The 14,504-nt window shown below is 40.9% G+C and overlaps 1 long non-coding RNA gene across 1 annotated transcript in view; it reads right to left on the bottom strand.

Moving 5' to 3' along the window:
* The window catches only part of LOC122738371, a 31,654-nt gene that overhangs the window by 3,370 nt on the left and 13,780 nt on the right, over positions 1 to 14,504 (bottom strand). The gene's annotated exons all lie outside the window — the stretch shown is intronic.

Here is a 14,504-nt window from a genome sequence, read left to right as displayed (position 1 = left end):
TCCTTTGACCATTTTGTATCTCTTTTATTTATTTATTTATTTATCTATTTATTTATTCATTCATTATTCATTCATTCATTCATTCACTCATTTATTTATTTATTTATTATTATTTATTTAATTATTTTCTTTTTAGTGAGGCAATTGGGTTAAGTGACTTGCCCAGGGTCACACAGCTAGTGAGTGTTAAGTGTCTTAGGCTGGATTTGAACTCAGATACTCCTGACTCTAAGGCCAGTGCTCTATCCACTGCGCCACCTAGCTGCCTTTTTTTCTTTTCTTTTCTTTTTTTTTTTTTTTGACCATTTTGTATCTCTCTGTTTGATGCCTCCTATTCTGGGGGATGAGAGGGGAAACTCTCAACCTGATTTCAACCTAGAGAGTTGTCAAGAGTACTTAAGAGCTAAATTAACTTCTCCAAAGTCACACATAGTAAGTGTCAGAGACAAGACTGGAACACTGTTTTTCTTGACTCCAGAACTAGTTCTCTTTCTACTCTCATGCTATCTCTCTTCCTTCCTCCCTATTTACTCATGTTCTAACTGTAGGGCAGGTCACCTTTCATTTTTGCATCCATTGAGTCTATTATACCCCATAAGAGCTTAATAAATCTTTGTTCCATTGAATTTCCACTATACCACTGTTATCTGGGTGGAACAGGTGGTACATTGTCTATTTCATGGTTAAGAGCAGTGAGGTCTTGTTCACAGAACATCATGTTAACTTACACACTAAGACTCTCCTCCTGGGCATTACTCACACTGAGTAATATGGTTAGATCATCACAGCAGGGCTCCATAAAGCTGATGTTCATGCAGAACACTATTAACATGTGTCTGCAAGCAGTCACTTTAGGGAGTAAACAGTCATGTCACTTTTTGTCTTACCCTCCTGGCCAGTTCATAGTTGTGTTTAGTTACTTAACTCCTGCCTGGAGTACAATGGAATAGCCAAGACCATTCTTGGGAGATTCAGATTGGGCCTACACCATTTCCTTTCTATCAGATTCTGATTTTTTTTTGTTTAGTTTATTGCCAGGATCAATCCAGCCAGGGCATTGAGAGTTGCATTATTAAACCCAAGGCAGCTCATCTTTTGAAATAAGCCTTCAAATAAGGATCCAACTACATAACAAATTCTTGTTTGGCTATAACCCAATTCCTTATCCAAGCCATGACTAATGAGGTTTGACTAAGAGGTAAGGAGAATTTTCTTTAATAGTTTGTAAACTGGGGCAGCTAGATGGCACAGTGGATAGAGCACCGGCCCTGGAGTCAGGAGTATCTGAGTTCAAATCCGGCCTCAGACACTTAACACTTACTAGCTGTGTGACCCTGAGCAAGTCACTTAACCCCAATTGCCTCACTAAAAAAAATTTAATTTAATTTAAAAAAATAGTTTGTAAACTAACCAAAAAGGCAACTTTGCAAGAGTAGCTCCAAAGACATCAGAAAAAGTGTCTACCATAATCAAGGTGACTGCTTTGAAGGGGAAAACACGTGTGTTTTAAATCTCTTCTTAATATACACCCCTGTCATTTTTTTAATGACACTCTATTGTTGTGTATACTACAAGGCTCTTTGTCCATGTGGCCCTTTCTCAGTTACTCCTCAGGTCCCTGATGCTATTAGAGTAGCCCAACTTAAACTCACTCCCCTACCAATATTTCTTTACCAAGCCAAACCTAATGACTTCAAATTCAAGGCAAAGCCAATAACATGGAATTAACTCTAGAATTGAACTCTGCCAGGACTTGTTAACCAATGGCTGCTGTTCATCCATCCCTCTACATATGTCCCCTGGCCAGAGCCCTAGCTTTATTTATTCCAATGAATTCTTTGGGATCTCCAGACACAATGGAAGGGCAATAATGTATATGATGTCACTTACCACCGATGTGGCAGTTTCCCTGTGGCCTTGGGTACTAGTTTCTCACTTACCCACTCTCTAGTTCAGCGTCCTCAAGACTATGCACACTCCAACCTCTCTCACCTCTCTTCTCTAGTGACTTGGCCCCTGGCCTTTGGTGCCACTCATTGTTTGCCTTGACTCTGGTCACCCTGTTCCTGACCTCTATTTTCTTGCTTCTCACCAGCTTTCTCTAGGTCCCACTTCAAGAGGGCCACTGGCTTTTTCCAATTCACAGGCCAAATACTGCTTCTGAAGGATGTCATTCCCAAAAGTTAACTTGGTGTCTTTCACAGGAGGCCAGCCCCTTTACAGTTTAAAGACATGAGGCTATATTTTTTAAGTGTACCTTTTATTTCAAACCATGGAAAAGGAGAATAATCATCACAATAACTAACATTTGTATATAATACTTTTAAGAGTGTAAAGTGCTTTACAAGAGTATATTATTTGAGTCTCACAATAACCCTGACGTTGGTGCGATTATTATCCTCATTTTACAGATGAAGAAACCAAGGCAGAGAAAAATAAAGAAGTAAAGATAATGAAACTATTAAAGGTCTAAGACAGAATTTCAACACAGGCCTTTCTATCCACCATGCTATATGATTACTTAGCAGGGATGAATCAATACTATAGAAGGTATTATCTCACATGCCCAGAGAAGAACAAGGAGAGTCATTTTACTTGAAACTAGAGTGATCAATAAATAGTAAGTCTGAATCCACTGCAAACAGTCTTAATGGGGAAAGTTACAGGACTTACCTTTGGGAGTTAAAAAAAACCAAGGTTCTTGGCTCACCATAGGCCCTTTGCAGCCAGCTTAGTATAACGATGAAGGCAGGTGACCTCATGTTTTGCAGCCTGTTCCCACATCTATAAAATTAAGGAGGATTCAAATTGGGTGTGGGATATTAACCTTAGGTCCACAAGCTCCCAGTGAAGATAGAGAGTTTGTGAACATAGATGGAAAAAAAAAAAACCTTTATCTTCACTAACTTCTAACTGAAATGTAGCATTTCCTTCAATTACTTAAAAATATCATTCTGAAAAAGGATCATTAGGTTTCACTGGACTTCCATAAGGGTCCATGACACCAAAAACGCTAAGAACCCCCAGACTAGAAGATCCAGGAACTAATGATGCATTCTCTACCCCATTCTATCCCTAACTCTAGCCAGAGCAATAGAGTTCAGAAAAAGGGATAACAATGGACCATGTGACCATATGAGGAGAAGGTTTCCTGTTGTTAACAGGGCAGGACTCTCTCCATTCAGTACTGACCTGTTCTTTAAGAAGGACAGGATCCTTCCAAATGAAGTCCATGACCTGATCTAGAGTTTGGAATACAGAACACATGCTTTTAACTCTAATCCTCAGGAAGAGCTGAGGAACAAGCTATGGCTGAGATGTCAGAAGATGGGTGAGAACCCAGATATTTAAGAGACTTTCTCATAAAGAGGGATCTCGGTAAAGTGGGCTCAAATCCTACAGTGACATCTTGTTGTTTGTCCTTTGTTTTTCAAAGATGACCATTGAGAGAATGGGATGATGTCTTGACTTGCTGTCAATTGGATTTAAGTGAGGCAAGTTGCACAGTCATCAGCTTTGATCTCTCTTCCAGAGTCATTGAAGTCCAGAAGCGAGACAAAAAGTCAGGACGACTGGTGATGTCCCAGATGTAGTGGAAGACCTTGGTGTCTTTCATTTCTGACCAAGTTCTAGATGCTCCACAGTGCCTGCTTCAACTCCCTTAATGGCCATTGGAATAAAATGTTCTCATCCACCTATTCCACTGGGGAAAGTCTTCACATGCTTGGGTTTGAAGCACATTGGTTACACTCAACCTGGTTTAGCCTGTCTGCTGAGATGGTTTTACCAAGGTATAGCCACTCTACATGCTACAGCTTCTTGGAGCCACAGGTAGGAGTTGAGTGCCAGGTAAATACTAAAGGCAGATGAGCATCCCTGAAAAAGGCTCAGTAAACCCTCACACTAGAGGCACTAGTCCTCCTTAAACACCCCATATGCCCCTAACTAAGAAATAATAAAGAGAGGAAAAGTACTAGAATGAAGAGGGGTTGGGAAGGGCTTCTTGTAGAAGATGAGATTTTAGTTGGGATTTAAAGGAAGCCAGGGAAATCAATAGGCAGAGATTACAAGGAAAAGTATTCCAGGCATGGAGGACAGCCAGAGAAAATGCCCAGAGCCAATGAAGCCAGAGTCACTGGATCAGAGTATGAGTTAGGGAATAAGAAGTTAGAAAAGGTAGGAGGGGATTAGGTTATGAAAGGCTTTGAACAGAGGATTTTGCATTTGATCTGAGAGGTAATAAGGAGCCATTGGGTTTTTTTGCTGGTTGGTTTGTTTTTGTTTTATTTTGTAATAAACATTTTTATTTATAGTTTTGGATTCCAATTTTTATTCCTCTTTCCCTCCCTCGCCTCCTCCCTCCCTGAGGCAGCAATCAGATATGGGTTATACATGTATGATTATGTAAAACATTACTGTATTTGTCAGGCAGGGTGACATGATCAGACCTGCACTTTAGGAAAATCACTTTGGCAGCTAAATGGAGAATGAATTGGAGTGCAGAGAGATGAGACAGTCAGACCCCCAGCAGGCTATTGCAGTAATCAAGGTAAAGTGATAGGACCTGAATTAGAGTGGTAGCAGTCAGAGGGAAAAGGGCATATTTGAGAGATGTTGGAAGGTGAGATTGACAGACTTTTGTGGTAGATTGAATGTGGTGGGGTGAGAGATAATGAGGAGTCCAGGATCACCCCTATTTTGAGAGCTGAGCCTGAGGGACTAGGAGGATGGTAATGTCCTTTGCAATAGCTAAAGTGTGTGTGTGTGTGTGTGTGTGTGTGTAGGGAAGAATTTGGGGTGGGGGGCAAAGGGGAAAGATAATTAATTCAATTTTAGACACATTGAGTTTACAATGTCTACTGAAGATCATTTCCTCAAATGAGATAATATTTGTAGATGCTATATACATACTTATTTTTTTCCCTATAGAAAAAGGGGAAGGGATTTTTGGCTAAATTTATCTTACTCATCATGTCTGTCCTTGTTGTTCAGTCATGTCCAACTCTCTGTGACCCCATTTGAGGATTTCTTGGCAGAGATACTGGAGTGGTTTGCCATTTCCTTCTCCAGATCATTTTAGAGGTGAGAAAACTGACATAAACAGGATAAGTGATTTGTCCAGGCTCATACAGCTAGTAAGTCCCTGAGGCTGGATTTGCACTCAGGTCTTCCTGATTTCAGGCCCAGTGTTCTATCTACTGCACCACCTGGAAGATGGTAATGAATGAATGAATCAACAAATACATACATATACATACATACATTGAATTCAAGAAGCAGCATCCCTAAAAGATTCCAAAGGATGACAGCACATTTTAGATATGTTAAGCAATATATTTTGAAAGTGAATAGCATAAGAAAGAAGGCAGTTATTAGACTGGTGAGTCTGAGGAAAGACTGCAAGATCATAGACACATATGATTTGCTGAGACTTTTTAGAACCCAAGAAACTCCCTGGGTCAAAAGAAAGACAGGGTGGGGGCAGCTAGGTGGCACAGTGGATAAAGCACCGGGCCCTGGATTCAGGAGGACCTGAGTTCAAATCTGGACTCAGATACTTGACATTAGCTGTGTGACCCTGGGCAAGTCACAACCCTCATTGCCCCGCCAAAAAAGAAAGAAAGACAGACAGGATGATATATTGGAAGACCACTGCTTCAGAATCAGAAGTCCTGGGTTCAAATTCTGACTCTTTTACTTGTGACCTTGGTCAAATCATTTGACCTTTCAAGTCCTTAATTGTTTTATCAATAAAATAAGGGAGTCAAACGATATGACTCCTAAGCTCCCTTCCAGTTTTGATATCCTGTGATTCTATGACGAAGTATTGGGACTGGAATGGAGAAGATGTAGGCAACGTTTCTTCTTTGGATCTGGCTCCAAGTAAGTCTGCACCTCCATCTCTTGCTATCTTCTGTTCAGCCACAATAGCCACATTTGTATCTCTTTGTCATTCTGTGAAGCCAGAGGCCACCAGTCCAACTTTGTCTCCCTCTCTCTCGCCTTTTCTTGCTTAGACTCTTGACCAGAAGAGAAATATCTTTCCCTCATCCCTTCCAAGAAACTCTCAAGCTCTCTCTTATCTCCACTCCACCTTCTTTTCAGTCCAGTTTTTAAAGTGAGCCCTTGGTAAACCCCACAATTTTATTTATATAAAGTAAGAGCCCATGGGCTCTAAGAGAGGAAATGATTTATAATGCAATTATGTTCTCCTTTTAGGGATGTGCCTATCTCAAGTGATCTTTCTTTCTTTCTTTTTTTTTGGCAGGGCAATGAGGGTTAAGTGACTTGCCCAGGGTCACACAGCTAGTAAGTGTCAAGTGTCTGAGGCTGGATTTGAACTCAGGTCCTCCTGAATCCAGGGCTGGTGCTTTATCCACTGTGCCACCTATCTGCCCCCATGGGATGTACCTATCTTTCTATATCATTAGGATTGTTGTTTCATAACCTGGGTTACAAAGATTCCTTCCCAAAAGGCTTTGGACTAACACAAACTTGGGCCAGTCCTGAGAGTTGATCCTAAAAGGGTCATTGTCTCTCTTTCACCAATTGAAATTACTCCAGGAGAGGGGAGAGAAGAGAACAAGAACAAACAAGAGACTGTCCCAGGTTGCTTTTCTACACCATGAGAGGAGCAGGTCTTCCTACAAGACTCCTTCTCCCTGAGTCTCAGGAATCTGCTGTGTCCTTGCAGCAAGGCTTGTCCCTATTCATTGGGGAGCTATTCCTTAGATGTCTTGAGACAAAAGCCCACACCCTGTAATCTAATCTAGTCCTGTCTTTTCTCTCAGTATTTCAGCCACCTGAGGAAGGCACGGGCTTGTAGTAAAATTCAGCAGTTCTTCTACCTCAATCTACTTTGGTGTTTGAAAGGTATTATAATGGAGTATTGAGGAAGGCTAGCACCTCTAGTGTGAGGGCTTGCCAATTTTCCCTTTTCAGGGTTACTCATCCACCTTTGGTGTCCATCTGCCACCCAACTAACACCTGTGGCTCCAAGAAGCATGCACAGCAGCCACACCTCAGCAAAACCATCTCAGCAGACAGGCTAAACCAGGTTGAGAGTGACAGATAGTAGACCTTAGACCCATCAGTGAGTTTGGGGGGTGTCTACCAAAAGTATGTGAAGACCTCCCCTTGTGGAATAGGTGAACAAGAATAATTTGTTCCAATGGCCACGAACACTGCTGAAGCAAGCACTGTGAAGTGCTTAGAGCTTGGGCAGAAATGGAAGACCTTGGGGCAGCTAGGTGGCACAGTGGATAAAGCACCAGCCCTGGATTCAGGAGGATCTGAGTTCAAATCCAGCCTTAGACACAACACTTACTAGCTGTGTTGACCCTGGGAAAGTCACTTAACCCTCGTTGCCCAGCAAAAAAAGAAAAAAGAAATGGAAGACCTCAAGGTCATTCACTGAATACTGGGCCATCACCAGTTATCCTGACTTTTTATCTTGCCTGTGGACTTCAACGACTCTGGAAGAGTAAGAGTGATGACTTGGTACAACTCTGCCTCATTTACATCCAATTCACAGCAAGTCAAGACATCACCCTGTGATGTCATTGGTCTTCTTTGAAAATGAAGGACAAACAATAACTTTGGTTGTATTGCTGCTCCATGTGTCTCATCCCTAAACATGTAACAACTGGCTCTCTGAAAAAAAATAAATGTATTCACAACACACTTTTAAGTTTAATCTGTATCATTATTAACATTTCCTCTATCACATTTGTAAATTAGACAGCTAACAGAAAGATAAATTCAGATTTGATTTGTACCATTTCAGTATAAATCCACAGAATATTTAACAGTCAGATCACTAGTGGGTTCAAGCTGTTTCCAATATACCACTGTGTATGAGTATTCTTCTATTCCTTTCCCCCTTCAAAGAACCTTCAGAAACTCCCATTGTGTGTGGGGGTGAGAATGGGGTTAGGAGGCAGGTAAGACTTCCCTCCAGTCTTCATCTTACATTAGCTTTCTCTTCCCAGGCTGGGAAGAAACACAACTTCCAGGGTCTTTGTAGCCAGCCCAAACCTTGCCAGACAGCTGTGATGATATGTCCCCTCCCCACTGGACCATCTTATGAGATATGATCATTGGATCTAAGAATAACTTTGATAAAGAGCACATCTCATACTTTGCCCCTCATAACTCCAAGGACATGTGGCTAAGAGTTCAATCAATCCACAAGTGTTTGTTAGGGGCCTAATATATGCCAGGCACTGTGCCTGTCCAAACAAACCCATTTAAGACAAATAATTTATATCAAAAGATGTGTCAGAGACCTAATAGGGGATTTGCCTGCTTGTGCCTCTGGACTATGTCTCCTATAAGGCTTTGGGACTAAGTCTTAGTGGTTTTCAAAGGGGTAAGTACAGAAGGCACAAGGATCTCCCTTCAGCTACTTGGCCTGTCTCCACTCTGAATGAGGGAATTTCCCATTCCAAGAGGATGGCAGACAGGAGTGAGTAACAGGAAGTAAGCATGGTCCAGTTCAACCAGAGATGTGCTGGAGCCAGTCTGAACAGACTGCCTTGAGAGCTAATTATTAAGTTTTCAGCGTAAGCATTTATACTTTGGAAATTGGCAAACAGTAACAAAGTCATGGAGAAAATGTTCATAATAATGCAGATTAAACTTAAAAGTTAGCTATGTACTCTTTATTTTTTGGGGGGGGGGAGGAAGAGGGGAGTCCATTGTTAAACATTTACCAGCATGATACTGAGTGCAACCAAATGGTATTTAGGATCATGGCTCAGTAGTCCTTTGAAGAATAACAGGAGGTCTTAGACTCTCAACAAATGTGTGTGGGTGTGTGTGTGGGTGTGTGTGGGTGTGTGTGGGTGTGTGTGGGGGTGTGTGGGGGTGTGGGGGTGTCTGTGTGTGTGTGTGTGTGTCTGTGTATGAGTGTGTGTGTGTGTGTGTGTGATACTTCCCTGCTCCTTGTGCTGACTGCAGGGAGGATAAACCTGTAACACTGATGCTGACTTGGGGTAAGGGTGGGAAAATAAGAGGATGGGGCAGACACCAATCCAAAGGGTATTTTGGGGGCAGCTAGGTGGCATAGTGGATAGAGCACTGGTCCTAGAGTCAGGAGGACCCGAGTTCAAATCCAGCCTCAGACACTTGACACGTACTAGCTGTGTGACCCTGGGCAAGTCACTTAACCCCAATTGCCTCACAAAAAAAAAAAAATTAAACAAACAAAAAAAACCCCAAAGGGTAATTTCTTCTGCTTGCCTGAGTTGGAGTGGTGACTGAATCAGTATCAGTTTGTGATGTCTACAACTAAGATAACTAGTAACATGTCTACATTTACTTTTAATACTTTGGTTAAATGCTTTTATAAAACAATAATCTATTCAATTAGTCACAACTGTAAGGGATGAAATGAAAATAATAGGGTTTACTCTGTAAAAAGAGGAGTGATTTGATTGGTGGAAACACAAATATGTCCCAGGAGTTCATAATATGGATTCTGAGAACTTTTTTATTTTATTTTTTGCAGGGCAATGAGGGTTAAGTGACTTCCCAGGGTCACACAGCTAGTAAGTGTCAAGCGTCTGAGGCTGGATTTGAACTCAGGTCCTCCTGAATCCAGGGCCAGTGCTCTATCCACTGCACCACTTAGCAGCCTCCATTGATAAGTATCTCAATATAATTGGTTTCCTTTATAATCCTATGTATTTTATTTTGTGCATTTAGAAACATGATTCTGACAAAGGCTCCATAGGTATTGCCTCACAACATAATAAAAGGTCCTTCAGACTTATGCAGACCAAACATGTCCCCAATCTACAGGGACAAAGCTAAGGGGTGAATGGCTACCAGTCCGCAGCCCTGAATAGCTCCCATGTGATGTAGTAGAAAGATAGAGTCAGAGGATCTGGGTTCAAACTGGGCTCTACATTCAATGCCCATGTAAGTTGATGCAATCACACTTTCTCTAGACTTTATTTTCTTAATCTGTAAAATGAAAGGGTTGGACTAAATGACCTTTAAAGTCCCTCCCAACTCAAAAGCAATGATCTTATGATCTTGCTGAACCTATATGCAATTTCTACCCATTGGCTCTGATTTGTCATTAATCCGGCAAGCATTTTTTGAACCTCCATTATGTGTATAAGGGGCAGCTAGGTGATGTAATAGAGCATTGGCCCTGGGCAAGTCATTTAACTTTGTTTGCCTAGGTTTCTCATCTGTAAAATGAGCTGTAGAAGGAAATGACAAACCATCCCAATATCTTTGCCAAGAAAACCCCAAATGGGGTCATGAAGAGTCTGACATGACTGAAACTCAACAACAACAACAACAAGTTATGTGTATAAATAATCCTCATCTAAGTGAGTTGGGTGGTTTCCTGAATTATAAGTCTATGATGCTATATGCATGTAGGGAGACATGACTTCTGCTTATCTTAGAGACCTATGTGCCCAAAAAGTGTTTGCATTACTCAAATTCTCACTGCATGTTTCCAATGGGCTGAAACCAATTACTATATTTTATATAATTATATCTACAAATAGTACAAATTTAAATATATACAACCACTTCATGGGATTCATTATTTACACTAACAGGGACTTAGCTGTATCTGATGTGTAGTAAATAGATATAATTCTAGCTTGTCTTAGAACTGGGATATGGGAGAAGCAACTCTTACTCCTCAAAGGACAAAAATCATAGGCTTACTTAGAGATATGGAATGGGTCCTTCCAGATCCAAGATCTTATCTATCTAAATATATCCCTATAATGCAGGCTTCTTGGGTCCCTGTGGCTTCAGTTTAAAATATTACATGAGGGGCGGCTAGGTGGTGCAGTGGATAAAGCACTGGCCCTGGATTCAGGAGTATCTGAGTTCAAATCCAGCCTCAGACACTTAACACTTACTAGCTGTGTGACCCTGGGCAAGTCACTTAACCCCCATTGCCCCGCAAAAATATATATATTTATATATATATATATATATATATATATATAATATATATATAATATATATATTTTTTACACGAGCCTCTATGTTATATATGAATATTATTGTTTTAGGTACCTGCTGACTTCTTCTCTGGAGACGTACTTAGGTTGGTTACCTATGTCTCACCAGTGTAAACCAGCCATGAATCCCACAAGCACCCTAGAACCTTCTAGTCCTTGAAGACCATCCCTACATGATGGCAACTCACCAGTTCAAGACTGGGAAAACTCTCCTGGCCTTGTAAGAGTAATTCTAGGAATGGTCCCTGCTAGCCCTACTTAAAGATTTAGTACATGCAAAGGAAGATGCAGCCAACTCTAATCCAAGAAGCTTAACACCTAATCTCTGGACTGTTCCACTGCTCAGTTTCTAACTTGGCCACCTCCCTATAGGCTCAACTCACCCAACCCTCTGTCCAGGGAAAGTGGAATCCAGTAATTTTCAAATACCATAGTCCAGGCCAAGGGCACATTCACATCTTGCTATAGGTGAATTGTGAACAACTGCCTTCATGACCTCGATTTGACATTCTTGCCCTTTAAAAAAAAATTAGCTTATGGGTCAGGATTCAATAAAACTAGATGTGCACACACACACACACACACACAGTGTGTGTGTGTGTGTGTGTGTGTGTGTGTGTATAGAGGGAGATGGGGTGCATACATGTGTTTCCCCACAGTTGCCACTGGAATCTCTGTCAATATAAAGCAGAGTGGTGAAAACAAGCTTTTTCCATTTGTTTTTTTAGGCTACAGACTGATGACTCAGTAGTATTTAAAGCCCCCTCTGTAATTGGAAATAGTTCATCAAACAGGAGTTCCCCTCAAGTCATCATGTGCATCATACTTCCAAATCCACCCATTTATAAAGCTGTCATGAAGAGTCTGCTGGTCATTTGTTTGGAAAGTTGAAGCCTTAGAAGCAGCCCAACATAGTCCATTGGATAATTCTGCTGGGGACTGTGTGGTATAGATCACGTGTTTGGGTTTGTTTTTAACCCACAGTAAATAGATTAGAAATTCCCAAGAGTGGCATAAAAATGACTTGCATATGGCAGGGTGGAAATTGATATTCCTCTGGAAGAAAAACAGTTCTTGAAATCCACACTTTACCCACAATATCTTTCAACCCAAACAGTTATTCTCATGAAGTTATGAATGGGTGAGTTTTTTAAAAATATATGTAATGAAAGTACATCATGCAAATTCAGGCTAAAATAGAACAAAAGCCTGACAAATGAGGAATCAGGTTGGTGAATAGAAAAGTATTTTTTTTTATTTTTTTTTGAGGAGGAAGGGAAGAGAACATTAACGCCCATCTCTTGTACATCCTCTTGGTTGGCCAGTTGTCCAAACTATAAAGGTGGAAGGTTGGGGGGGGGGTTGTTTGTTTGGTTGTTTTGTTTTTGTTTTTGTTTGTTCTTGTTGTTTTTTGCTTTATTGCCCCTGTAATTTCATAGTAAAGAACTCCTGGTTAGAAACTTCCTCTACCAATATAGGGAGTCACTTCCTCCAACCTAAAGTCTTACAGAGTTGCCTTCCATAAAGCATTAAGAGTTTAAGTAACTTATCCAGGGCCAGAGTTGGACCTTGAACCTAGGTCTTCTGACTCTGAGACCAGCTCTCTTTCTTATTATACCAAGTTGCTCTCCTTACATGGAGAAGAGTTGTCAAATTTTCAAATGATCTTGAGTGGATCTGTGATTTCATCAGTGTGCTTATTCCCTCCAGCAATGATGATTACAACCCATTCAAGTGTTTCTGTTCTTTCTAATCCTCACTCTTACACGAGTTTGTTTCATGAAATACTTCCAAACATTCTGGGGTGGAGAAAGGGGCCTTCCTCGCTTTCTCTGGCTATCTTGAGGATACCAGTGGAGCACAATGGTTATATCCTGCTGTGAACAATCAGGAAATATCTTGCTATCTAATTGTTTAAGAAATAGATTGCCTCTATGGCTTAATAAAATAATATCCCTCAGGAATGAAGTAAGCTTCCTGCCTTTCAATTAGCCTATGTTCAACCTTCCTTGGATTCTGGGTTTAGCAGATCAACCTAACTTAACTTGACCAAAACCAAGCCATTCCTCTCCTATATTAAAATATATTTCCTGGATCTACTTGCATTTTGTACATTAAAAGCTCTGAAACCCTAAGTAAACATTAAGGGGGCTAAGGATGAGATAGAGTGTCTATAATAGAATATTTATAACCTGAGTTCAGGATCTGCCTCCCCTCCTCTAGCCTTTAGTCTCTGGACTCATATGCACTTAATCTGATTTTAAAGAATGAACCTTAGAAGACCATCATTTCCTTTTTTTGTTTTTGTTTTTTGTGGGGCAATGGGGGTTAAGTGACTTGCCCAGGGTCATACAGCTAGTAAGTGTCAAGTGTCTCAGGCCAGATTTGAACTCAGGTCCTCCTGAATCCAGGGCCTGTGCTTTATCCACTGCACCACCTAGCTGCCCCCATTTCCTTTTGATAATAATTGGAAATATCTCTAGTTTAGAGTTTTACTCTGGGGATATCTCTAAAATAAAGGTAAACTATAGCTTGTTTTAATGTTTCCCCAAATGGAATAATAGGTCCCTAATTTTTACACAGAGACTCAGTATACTAATAGGTAATTCTTTTACTTTTCCCACTATAAAAAGGTATAAGATGCAAAGGATTCATAGAAACCTTTGAGCAAATACAGAAACATAAAACATTTGAATAGCTCATCAGACTCACCCTGAACATAAACACTGCCAAACAAATCAATCTCCTTCACATTGAACCTGCACTGTCCAAACAACTCATGACAATAGAACATTTATCAAGGTCAAGGTCTAGATCCCTCCTCCCTCACCCTGAAGACTTGGATTGAGACCCTTAGCTTCAGGTTGATCCTCTGTCAGCACACTATTGAGTAAATTCTCCTTCCTTCTTTAAGAAGTGGAGGAGAGATGGTTTGGAGAGAGGTAGTTCACATGAAGGAAACAAGAAAAATGCTTATGGAGGGGAGGGGAAGAGGGGGAAGGAACTGGGGAGTGAGTGAACCTTAATATCATCAGAATTGGCTCAAAGAAGGACTAATGTACATACTCAAGTAGGTATAGAAATATATTTTTGCCCTGAGGGAGGGGAGGGACATAAGGGGGTGAGGGAGGAGGAAAGGGCAGATTGGGGGAGAGAGCAGTAAAAAGCAAAACACTTTCAAGGAAGATGAATATGTTCTGCATTACTGCACAAGTATGACATATTAAATTGATTGATTTCATAGGAAGGGTTGAGGAGGGAGGGAAGAAGAAAATTTAGAACGAAGAATTAGCTCAAAGACCTTAATCTCATCAGAGTGGGTTCATGGAGGAAATAACATTCACACCCAGTTGGGAGGAGTAATCTATTTAACCCTACAGGAAAGTAGGAGGGGAAGAGGATAAGGAAGGAAGGGTGAAAAAAAAAAGGGAGTGCAGAGCAGGGGAGGGGACAGTCAGAAGTAAAACACTTTTTTTTTTTGGCAGGCAATGGGGGTTAAGTGAC

The sequence above is a fragment of the Dromiciops gliroides genome, chromosome 2 (assembly GCF_019393635.1).
Source record: "Dromiciops gliroides isolate mDroGli1 chromosome 2, mDroGli1.pri, whole genome shotgun sequence".
NCBI classification, from domain to species: Eukaryota; Metazoa; Chordata; class Mammalia; order Microbiotheria; family Microbiotheriidae; genus Dromiciops; species Dromiciops gliroides.
This window is presented reverse-complemented; position numbering and strand designations above follow the sequence as displayed.